This window comes from Camelus ferus, chromosome 15 (assembly GCF_009834535.1).
Source record: "Camelus ferus isolate YT-003-E chromosome 15, BCGSAC_Cfer_1.0, whole genome shotgun sequence".
Classification (NCBI taxonomy): Eukaryota; Metazoa; Chordata; class Mammalia; order Artiodactyla; family Camelidae; genus Camelus; species Camelus ferus.
The window spans coordinates 30,559,128-30,570,124 of NC_045710.1; the positions used below are offsets into that span (position 1 = coordinate 30,559,128).

General features: G+C 46.6%; 1 long non-coding RNA gene across 4 annotated transcripts in view; it reads left to right on the forward strand.

The window, feature by feature from the left end:
- The window catches only part of LOC116668959, a 199,235-nt gene that overhangs the window by 158,995 nt on the left and 29,243 nt on the right, over positions 1-10,997 (forward strand). Inside the window, exon 4 of one of the 4 annotated variants that reach the window (XR_004326281.1) lies at positions 10,558-10,749. The exons of the other annotated variants lie outside the window; for them this stretch is intronic. This is a non-coding gene — a long non-coding RNA (uncharacterized LOC116668959). The remainder of the gene's footprint in view (positions 1-10,557; positions 10,750-10,997) is intronic. 4 annotated transcript variants of the gene reach the window in all.

Genomic DNA, 10,997 nt, shown 5'->3' on the forward strand with positions numbered 1-10,997 from the left:
AACAAATAGACTGGAATTATATTAATTTAAAAGCATAGTTTAATTAAATATAGTCCACATATGATAAAGTTCACCATTTAAAATGGCAGAATTGAAAAAAACCAAAACAAACAAAAATGGCAAAATTCTGTAGTTTTTAGTGTATTCAGAGTTGTGCAACCATCACCAATATCTAATTCTAGGACACTTTCATTACCTCCAAAAGAATCTTATACCCATTAGCAGCCAATCCCCATTCCTCCCTCCATGCCCCCAGCCCCCGGCAACCACTAATCTACTTTTAGTCTCCATAGACTTGCCTGTATGGGATATTTCATAGAAATGGAAATCATAAAATATGTGATCTTTTGTGTCTGGCTTCTTTCACTTGACATAATGCTTTCAAGATTCATCCATGTAGTAACACCCAACAGTATTTCATTCCTTTTTATGGCTTAATAATATTCCATTGTATGGATATATCACATTTTGTTTATCCATTCATCAACTGATAGATTTTTGGTTTTTTTCCACTTTTAGGTATTATGAATAATCTTGCTGTGGGGGGAGGGTATAGCTCAGTGGTAGAGTGCATGCCTAGCATGCATGAGGTCCTGGGTTCAATCCATAGTACCGCCATTAAAAATAAATAAATAAACCTAATTACCACCCTCCCCCCAAAAAAACCAAACCAAAAAAAATCTTGCTATAAACATTCATCAACACATTTTTATGCAAACATATATTTTCAGTTCCCCTGGGTGAAATTCCAAGGCCATAATGTAATACTGTGTGTAGCTTTTTCAGGAACTACCAAACTGTTTTCCAGAATGGCTGCATCAGTTTACATTCCCACCAGTAACGCATGACAGTTCCAGTTTTTCCACATTCTCTCCAACACTCACTATTATTTGTCTTTTTTATTACAGCCATCCTAGTGGTTGTGGAGCAGTATCTCTTTGTGGCTTTTATTTGGATTTCTCTGTTGGCTAATAATGTTAGATTCTTTTCATGTGTTTATTGGACATTTGTATTATCTTCTTTGAAGAGTGTCTTTTCAAATTCTTTGCCCATTTTTAAGTTGGGTTATGTGTCTTCTTAGTGTTGAGGTATAAGAGTTCTGTGTATATTCTGAATTCAAATTCCTTATCAGATAGAGAAGTTACCAGTACTTTCTCCCATTTTGTGAGTTGTCTTTTAAGCTTCCTGATGGTGTACTTTGAAGCACAAAGGTTTTAAATTTAGATGAAATCCAATGTATCTATTTTTAAATTTTTTTCTCTTGTACTTTAGGTGTTACATCTTAAAAAGCCAAAGTTTAAACCAAGATCATGAAGTTTTATAGTTTTATCTCTTACATTGAGGTCCATGATCCACTTTGAGTTAATTTTTATATTTTTGACGTGAGGTAGGGATCCAACTACATTCTTTTGAATATGTATATCTAGTTGTTCCAGGACTATTTGTTGAAAAGACTGTTCTTTCACCGTGTGTAAAGGTTTGTTTCTAGACTCTCAGTTCTGTTCCTTTGATTTATATATCTGTCCTTATGCCAGTGCCACACTGTTGGTGACTATTGTTTTCTAGTAAGTTTTGAAATAGGGTAGAGCGAGTCTTCCAACTTTGTTCTTCTTTTTCAAGACTGTCTTGGATACTCTTGCGATTTTCTAGGAATCTTAAGATACATTTTTTTAATTCTGTAAAAAAAAAAAAGGCAACTGAGATTTTAATAGGGATTTCATTGACTCTGTAGGTCACTTGGGGGAGTATTACCATTGTAACAATATTAAGTCTTCCAAACCATGGACACAGGATGACTTTCCATTTATTTAGGTCTTCTTTAATTTCTTTTAATGATCTTTTATAGTTTTCAGTGTATAAGCCTGGAACTTCTGTTGTTAGATTTAGTCCTATCTAATCCTTTTCTATATGATTATAAATTGGATTATTTTTAATATTTAGTTTTTGTATGTTATGCTAAGTTTTTGAGGGAAATTAATTGGCAAAAGTCCGCAAGCCTGGCCAATATGACTCTAGGATTGCTCAATTCCTAAAGCAAGTTATGAGCTCCCAAATCTGCACCAGAAGGAAAGAGGCTGTGAACTCTATACTCTCACCACCCTAGAAGGGTATCTTCTCCAATGCCCTTTTCAGATGTGGCCCTGGAGGACAACAGGAGACAAAGAAGGACTGCCAGGAGGCAGAGCCAAAAGCCACAGAGAATGTTTTCTGATGTTGAGAACCAAGTAACATACTCTTCTCTGGGACCGGGAACTTTGGAATCCTTGCCCAGGGGGATCTGCTAATTGCTATGTTCCTGCTATGTGTTTTCTATTTCCCCCTTTCCAAATAGCAGATTTAATTGCGGTTTTCCTGTTCATACTTCCTATCATATATGTGTATGTGTTGCTGGCTCGTCAATGGGAGCAAATAAATAACTTGTCTTTTGGTTTATATGTCACCAGACCAACATCTGAACTTCATATGAAGATCTGACAATGGCAAAGGAGGGCCTGGATTCTGAGCTGGTTGCAGTGATGGATGGAATGCAGTGATGTGGGTGTGGGACTTGGGAAGGCAATTAGCATGTTCCATGTGTGAGAAAAGAATGTGCATTTATTTGGGGGAATCAGAGGTGCAGGCTGTGGCAGAGATTGCTAGCGTTTCCCCAGTAGCCATTCTCTTTTCTGCAGTAGTGGTGGAATGTTTAAGTGGACACATTGCTGCCCAGCGAAAGACTGTACTTCCTAAGTTCTTTTGTAACTAGGTGCTTTGACTGAGTCTGAGGACAACACCATGAGTGGACACGATGTTGGCAACTTCCAGGTTGTGCCCTTCAAAGGGAGTAGGCATATCTTCTCCCTTTCCCCTTTCCTTCTGGCTGGTAGGTTGAAGTGCCAGCAAGGGCCAGGGCATCCAACTGGGAAAGAGAGTGTGTGTTAAGGATGGCAGAGCAACAGATAGTAGAAGCTATCATATCACCCCTCTACTGCCTTCGTAGACTTTTCATACAAGAGTCAAATGTCTACTTGTTAGATACAGTCTTTGGGGATTTCTCTGTTACAGCAGGCTAAATTTTAATTCTAACCAATTCAACAAGTTTATCTATTTTTAAGATGGAAGAGACTAGAGTATGTTGTGTGCTTGTGGAAATAACCCATTAAAGAGGGAAGGCTTTACTCAGCCATAAAAAAGAATGAAATAATGTCATTTGCGGCAACATGGATGGACTTAGAGATGATCGTATTGAGTGAAGTATGTCAGACAGAGAAAGACAAATATCATACGATATCACTTATATGTGGAATCTAAAAAAAGATGGTGCAAATTTTATTTACAAACCGAAAACAGACTCACAGACATAGAAAACAAACTATGGTTACCAAAGGGGAGAGGGCAGGGAGTGATAAATTAGGAGTAGGGGGTTAATAAACACATATTACTATATATAAAATAGATAAACAACAAGGACCTACTGTATAGCACAGGAAACTATATTCAATTTCTTTTTTTTTTTTAATGGAGGTGCTGAGGATTGAACCGAGGACCTCATGCATGCTAAACATATGCTCTACCACTGAGCTATACCCACTCACCCCCTATATTCAATTTCTTGTAATAACATATAATGGAAAAGAATCTGAAAAGAAAAAAATATACACACACACACACATATATATGTATAATTGAATCACCTTGCTGTACACCTGAAACTAACCTTATAAATCAACTATACTTCAATAAAAAGTTAAAAAGAGAGAGAGAGAGAGGTTGATGAGGAAAGAGAGTGGGGAGATACCTGAAGGAACAAAGTCCTTGAGAAGGTGAGAAGGAATGGGATTCAGGGAACAAGAGATTGAATTTTTTTTTTTCCACTGAAGAAACTGGGACGCTTCTCCCATTGCGACAGTGCAGACACAGGGAGATTTGGGAATTTAGTGGTGAGAAGACAAGGGAGGTTCAATATATTTGCAAAAGAGTAATGCCATGATAACCCATGGAATCTTGATTTCACTGGACTCCTCCACACATCGTTTGCTCTCTGACACACTCAGCATTGATCCATGCCTTGCTTATTTTTATTTAATTAGTTTTTTGTAATGATGTAATAAGCACCTGCAAAACCACCACCCAAACAAAAGCCTTGACAGTGACCCACATCTTTCCATATAATTCCTCCTCCCTGTCCCATCCCCTGCCTCCCCCCATCTGCAGTAACTATCATCCTGAATTCTGTGTACTGCATTCCCTTGATATCCTTTTTATTTAGTTTTTTTGCACCTATGTATATTTCCAAAAATTATATATTGTATGTTCATTGTTTTTAATCTCATTAAAATGGTATCATTCTCCATGCAGTCTTTGGGGACTTACATTTTTTGAACCTGATTTTACATTGCGAAGGTTGACTCACACTGTTTCACGTTTCTGTGGCTCGTGTATTTAACCTGCTCTGTGATATTCCATTGCATGAATATCCCACAGTTTATTCATCCACAAAGCATGGACTCTGAGCTGGGAGAGGAAAAAAGAGAAGGCAAGAGGGAGCTGATGGATAGAGAGAAAGTAAAGCAATCAATGGACTGGAGAGTTCTATTAGGCCAGAGAGCTGTTGCAGGGGCACCAGGGCCGGGGAGCAGAAAGGCTTGGAGGTGATGGGTGGGTGGATAGTGAGAAGTGAGAATTTCTGATTTCAGAAGTGGAGAGGCTTTGGGTGACCACAAGGTTGTTGGGGATAAATGTGGCAATGGACATGTAGGTGCTGGAAGCCAGAGGTCAGAGTGTGGATATGGGTCATTCTATTTGTGTAGGATAGCGGCGGGGGAGCGGGGGAGAAAAACATGATGAGGCTGGAACTGGGGTCTTCAGTGGTGGAGGCAGGACACCCGGGAGACTGGGAGAGGAAAGGGATGAGGAGGGAGGATTGCATGGCTGGAAGCAGGAGTGTCAGTGGTTCAGGACTTTACAAGAGGATGGGAGTAATGGGTTGGAAATGACAATGAGGACTAAACAGGACCAACTTCACCTTTTAGCCCTGAGGGGCAGAGAATGTGAGAACAAACAGCCTCCACTTGAGAGGGCTGCAGGAGGGGGTGGCTCAGGGCCAGGAGGAGGAAACATTCCAAGAAGGGGCTGAAGATACAGGAGAGTGCACTGCTTCTGGTGCGAGAACTCCAGAGTGCATTGTGCAAGAGCGGAGCGGGGCGTGGGGCAGGTGAGGCCCACAGGCGTGTCAGGAGTCAGCAGGGGCAGGCAAGGGAGCCAGGCTGCTGTGGGAGGGGCAGTGACCCTGGACCGCATGCTGGCCAGCCTTGGCTGTCTCTCACAAGCTAGGAGTGCCACACGCTCCTTGTAGTGGCATGCACCTGGGAGGGTCATCGCTCAGCATCTCGTTTCCATGCCACTGTCGCCAGCCCTGTTTGTCCCTCAGGGTTGATGTACCTCTTGGAAAGGGGAACCAGGAAGTCAAAACTCTTCCTTTGGATCCAATGCTTGTGTCAGGGGGAACCATTGTGGAGAACTGCCTTGGTTAGAGAGGTGGGGCCAGAGGTCTTGCCTTCACCTCTGAGGAGGTGCAAAGAGGCAGCCTGGACACCTAATGTACCTTCCTGTTGGTTCAGATGGGCCTGCCGGCTCCCAGGGCCCTGGGCTAGTCCAGTGGCCCCAGGAGAAGTCTTCAGGCCCCAGTCTGAGGGTAGAGACACTGTCTTGGCTCTTAGGGAGGCCCCTCTGAGGGAGGAGGTTTGGAAGGAAAGAAGAGGGGAAGCCAGCCCCTTGGGAGCCAAGGACGGCTCTAAGAAAGATGTGGGCCTGCCCGCCATTGCTCTCACACACAGTCAGCACAGAAAGAAAGGAAGAGCCCAGCCCAGCCCAGCCCAGCCCAGCCTTTGGGTCTGTGGTCCGAGGCACTGTTTCCTTCTGGATTGCCCACCTGGGATTAACTCGGTTATTCTTCTTCAGTTATGAAAGCTGGGAATGAGGGATCTTAAGCCACAAAGTCCTTCGATTATGTTCTGTGCTTCATTTCCTGTGCTGACCTCAGCTGTGACCCATCCCCGGCCTCTCCCTCAGCCCAGAAGCCTGGGCCTCACCCCGCTGGTGCTTTCTTTCCCTCCCTCAGGACGGAAGACCTGAATGGGCGCCTGGGCACAGAGCACTCCCAGGCGGCAGGAGAAGAGGCAGGTATCAGTGGTCTCTCCTGAGTTCTCCATTACTCAGCTCTCAGGAGCTCTGTGCCCTCAGTTCCCTGCCTCAGGGACGGATGGGCCATCTGCCGTGCTGGCCGCACCCTCATGAGAGAGGCCCAGCTAGCACCCCAGGGGGCAGGGAGGGCCACTGGCTTTATATTCCTCCAGGGCTCCAGCACTTAGGTGCCCGCGGTCCGACGAAAGAGCCGTGGCCTTCACTCTAAAGGAGCCCCTGGGCTGAAGCAGAATCTGGTCTAACCTCCTACAAAACAGTTGGGAATGCGCCCAGTGAGATGGAGTCGGGGAGGAGGAAGAAATGAAAGAAGTTCTCAGGTCAGGAAGAGTGGATCTGGCTCTGTGAAGTGTTTTGTCACACTCTCGGCAAAGGGGGGGCTGGTCACAGGGAGGATTTTTCTGGGTTTGCATGGAGGTATACACGGTCAGAGAACAAATTCGGTCCTGGATATGAGAGAGAAGATTTCCAGCCTACAGCAGTGGGTACCGAGAGAAGGTCCCAAGACTTGGCTGATAACAGAGACCCCAAATAAGGGTGTCTCAGACAAGAGCAATGTTTATTTCCTCTTGTGTAAACAAGAGGCATAAACAGTTTGGGACGAAAATGGCCTCGGGGAGCTCAGGCCTCCTCTGAGTAACTTGCTACTGTGCCATCCCTATGGTCCTGTTCTCACCCATCGGATCCAGAGTGGTTCACCGGCCCATAGGCTTCCAGACTGCGCGAAGTGGGGGAAAGGGGGTCAAGAGGCGCTGCTTCCCGTCTGGAAGTCGCACACCTGGCTTTGCTCCCATCCCATTGTCCAGAACTCTGAGCCACCTGCCGATCCTTAGCTGCAAGGGAATCTGGGAAATGTAGTTTTTATTCCAGGCAGCCATGTATCCAGTAAGCAACTTTTGTTCTTTTAGAGAAAAGGGAGTATTGTTACTGGGGGACAACTGTCTCATGAGAACCCAAGGGTACAGCAAGGAGGTTCTTGCATATTGTATGTGTCTGTCCAGTACCTCAGTTTCACAGAATTGGGAAAGTGGTGCATTCTGGGAAAACCATACTAACACATCCCTCTGGCCACAGTAATTGGTCCAGAACTGAGCATACGACTCAAGGCCAGCCAGTCGGAATTCTTCCACAGAACTTTTCCTGTAACGGAGTCTGGTAGCAGATGGTGCAATTTCATTTCCGGTCCAGAAACAATGAGAAGGTAACCCCTAACTGACAGCGGTCATTTTCCCTGCCAAAGTTGGGCAAAACCTGTCTGCAAAAGAAAGAATGCCACCAGCCTCTGAGAGTTGCAGAGAGAAGGGAGTCCCAGCAGGGTGAGCAGGCCTTACTCCAGGCCTCTCTGGGGCCTGCCTGCTCCGTCCTTGCCCTGATTGAACCAGCAACCCCCTTTTAGCTGATTCAAGTTGAGTTTTGGCCATTTGCAACCGGAGTCTTGACTTACACAGTACTGAAAGTGATGTGTTGTTTTTTTTTTTCTGGGGGAGTGGGGGTGGCGGAAGGGACAAAGCTAACATTGAAAACCTGGACGAAATGAATGTGGGCTCCAGCCAAGTTGCATCTTTCTGCTGCACATTTGCTCTGAGGCATCTTAAAGTTCTTACAAAGCATCTCACAGTAGAGGCTGCTGGGTTTCTTTGCATTTTTCCAGTCAGTCCTGTTTCCTGCAAGGCAGCCCTCCACAAAGGCCTGCCGTAGCTGGCCCAGCTGTGAGGAAGGGGCCTGAGGAGGGGCCACCCTCACAAAGGGCTCATTCTCGGCTGGTCCAGGGCTGTTATCAGCCAAACCTAAATTCTGAATCACCTGCATCTGTGGGCAGCCTTGTAGGTGGTGCAGCTTAATTCCCCTCTGGGCTTCCCTGTGTCAGGACCTGTGAGTGGGGGCGGGCTTTCAATAAAGGTTCATTGTTTTCTGTCCCCTCACGCTATCAAGGCTCTGTCCAAGGCCTTCCTGAGCCCCTCTCCCTCCTCTCTTCACTCACCCCCTTCCCTCACTCCCATCCCTCTGGGCACCATCCCATCCACACTCCGCCTTGTATACTGGCAGAAAGCCCTTGCAATGAGGCTGGAATTCGAGAACATCTTGTATTTCCAAACTTGTGACTCCCCTACTTCCCTGGGGCCACCCTTGTCCCCTCCATCAGCCACAACTGCAACCAAGCTGTCCCGGGCCTGGGGTGTCACCTGGTGGCCAGCGTTGGAACTGGCCGGCTTCCAGCCTCCTTTCGTTTGTTTTGGGGTTGGGATCACATTTGTCGCGTCATCTCCCTTTTCTCTCTGTTTTCTTGGTGTCGTTGTTGTTTTACCACGATTGGTTTAGTTAAGCTGATTCTTCCGCAGGCCATCTTTAGAACCCAAATTACACATCCTTGAATCTACTTCATCTCCTTTCTAGCAATTCTACCCCAATTTCCTTTCCCCGGTTTATTCTCTCAAACCAAACAATCCTGGCTGAGTGAGTGTCAGGAAAAAGGCAGACTGAACGTCAGAGAGATTCTTCAGAATGATGAAGAATAAAAGCTCTCAGGCTCTAAAGCCCTTGAAAAGCACCTCGGTGTTTCCTTCAGAGCGTCCCACCCACCTCCTCAGACTCTTGTTAAGAAACCTGCCTTCCCTCAAGCACCAGCTTTCAAGAAAAAGTAAACAGACTTTTCTAGATCCGCATTGTTATTTTTCCATTTCTACCTACAGGTCTTGCAACAGTAGGCTTTTCTTTTTCCCCCATGTGGGTGTGTGGCAGCCTAGCCTTGTGATGCATTAAATGAGCACTTACGGCTCAACCTCAAAAACTAAGCCCCTTTCATAATGCTGAGTCCTCGATTTTTCTTTTGGCTCATTGTCTGGAACCCTAATCAACTTCCCAGAAACAAAGTTTTGAAATATAACTCATTGGTAAGCTGGAACTGCCTGATTGCAGACATTTAAGATAAGGAGATAATTTTTGGGACAAGATAGTGGCTACCCATTGTTGTTTGAAACAGGGTAACGTAGAAGAGCCATCTGATTTCCCAAGAAATGGAAATCTTGACCCCTACCAAAAGCCTTGAGGCTTGCAGAATGGGGTGGGGGGCAGTGGGCTAAGGTTGGGGGGAGGGCGTGTAGAGTGAAGACAAGTGATGATGTGGACCCAAGGACAAGCCAGAGAGGATACGAGAAGGGCTGAGCTGAGTGGAGGGGCCTGGGGAGAAATCTTATGGCCAAGGGCTGGGGAGACAGACCCAGCTAACATTTATTAAGCACTTTCCACGTGTCAGGAAGGGCCGCATAGCAAAGCATGAGGGTCCCCCAAGCAAGCTGATCATTTTATGTCTCATCAAACTGGTATTCTTTTATATCAGTTCAAATTTAATATAGTGCAACTGATCTTTGCTTGGAGAAAGAGGGGAGTGGGCAGAGGAGAGGATCCCTGCTGGCAACACTCCATCTCCTCTGAGCAGTTCAGTTCTGACCTCAAACCTGCATGCTGCAATTGGACAGACGAAAACCATAGAGACCTTGCCCTGCCCTCCTTAGGAAACAGCTTAGAGACCAACTACTGTTATTCTGGCTTGCTCTTTTGCGGTCCCCCCACCACCCCATTGCAAGTAGCTTATTAAAGCATAATATCCAACTGACCCTTAAACAAGTTCCAGACACAGTTTTTTTCATCTCATATTTCCAGTGATTTCTGAGGACCTTGTAAGGATGGCACCCTAGCCGGCTGCCTGGCTGGCTCACCCCTTAAACCAGCTCTGGTGCTGGGAGAATGCTCTCACCCTGCCATAAAAGTAGCCTGATCTCCACTCTACCTGGTGAAACTGAGACTGCAGGCAGTTAGGTTAGGTGCCCGAGAGCTGGTGAGTCAGTCCCACCTTTGAGCTGAGATCTGCATTCAGGTTTATCCATCTTACTCCAAAGCCCAGCTCTTCTTCACTTCCTCCCCATCCTCCCAGCAGAAAATGCAAAGAAAAAATCATTGAGAGCAGGAGGGTGGTTCCTACCAGAAGGTACAGGAGGTGGAGGTTTGAACAAGCAGAGTCAGAGACCCAGGGGGTGGCAGGTCAGGTGAAGGGAGTGGGGTGGGGCCCACGTGGGCTCCCGGAGTGTAGGAAGGTGGAGGCACCTTGTCCTGGAGAGACGGGGGCGTGTGATGCTGCCAGGCCAGGGCCCTCGTCTACATACAGCCACACTAGCAGTGCCCCTGGAAAGTGTGGGCCTGGTGTCTGGCAAAAAGAGGCTAGGGCCCATGGGGAATCTTGGCAGAAATCTTTCCCTCAGCCCTAGATTGGAGGCTGCAGAAAGTCCTTTGGACAAGGTCGGGGCAGGATGCTGAGGGCCCGGGAGCTGGCTCTGATTGGTCCCCTTTCTCACATCATCTTCCTTCCCTCCAAATCCCCAGTCCAGGATGGCTCAGCTCTAGAACCAAGGAGGGCCTGGCAGCCTGTTCCTCACCTCTCCAGCAGAGGGCTTCAAAGCAGAGCTCTGGAGGGTTGAGGAGGGAGGGCCTCTGCCTCCCTCCCTGCAGGGAGGTGCCAGGAGCACTGGATAGTCTGCTCTACTCATGGCGGTGACCAGCCATCCATTTGCACAGGTACTCTTTACTCGTGCACAGGGGTGTCTGTGTCTGTGTGCACCCATGTGGGTGTGCCAGTGTGTGCAGTAGGTGTGTCTGCACGCGTGGGCATGTGCATGTGTGTTGGGTGGTGTCCGTCTGTGCACGTGTGCTTGTTCATTTCTCCTTTGCACGCGCCAGCACTGCTTGCGGCCTTGTGTTTATCTATGGGCATGCGGTGCCTGTCTGATCTGTGCCTAGGTATCTATGCTTGGCTTTGTAAGGAG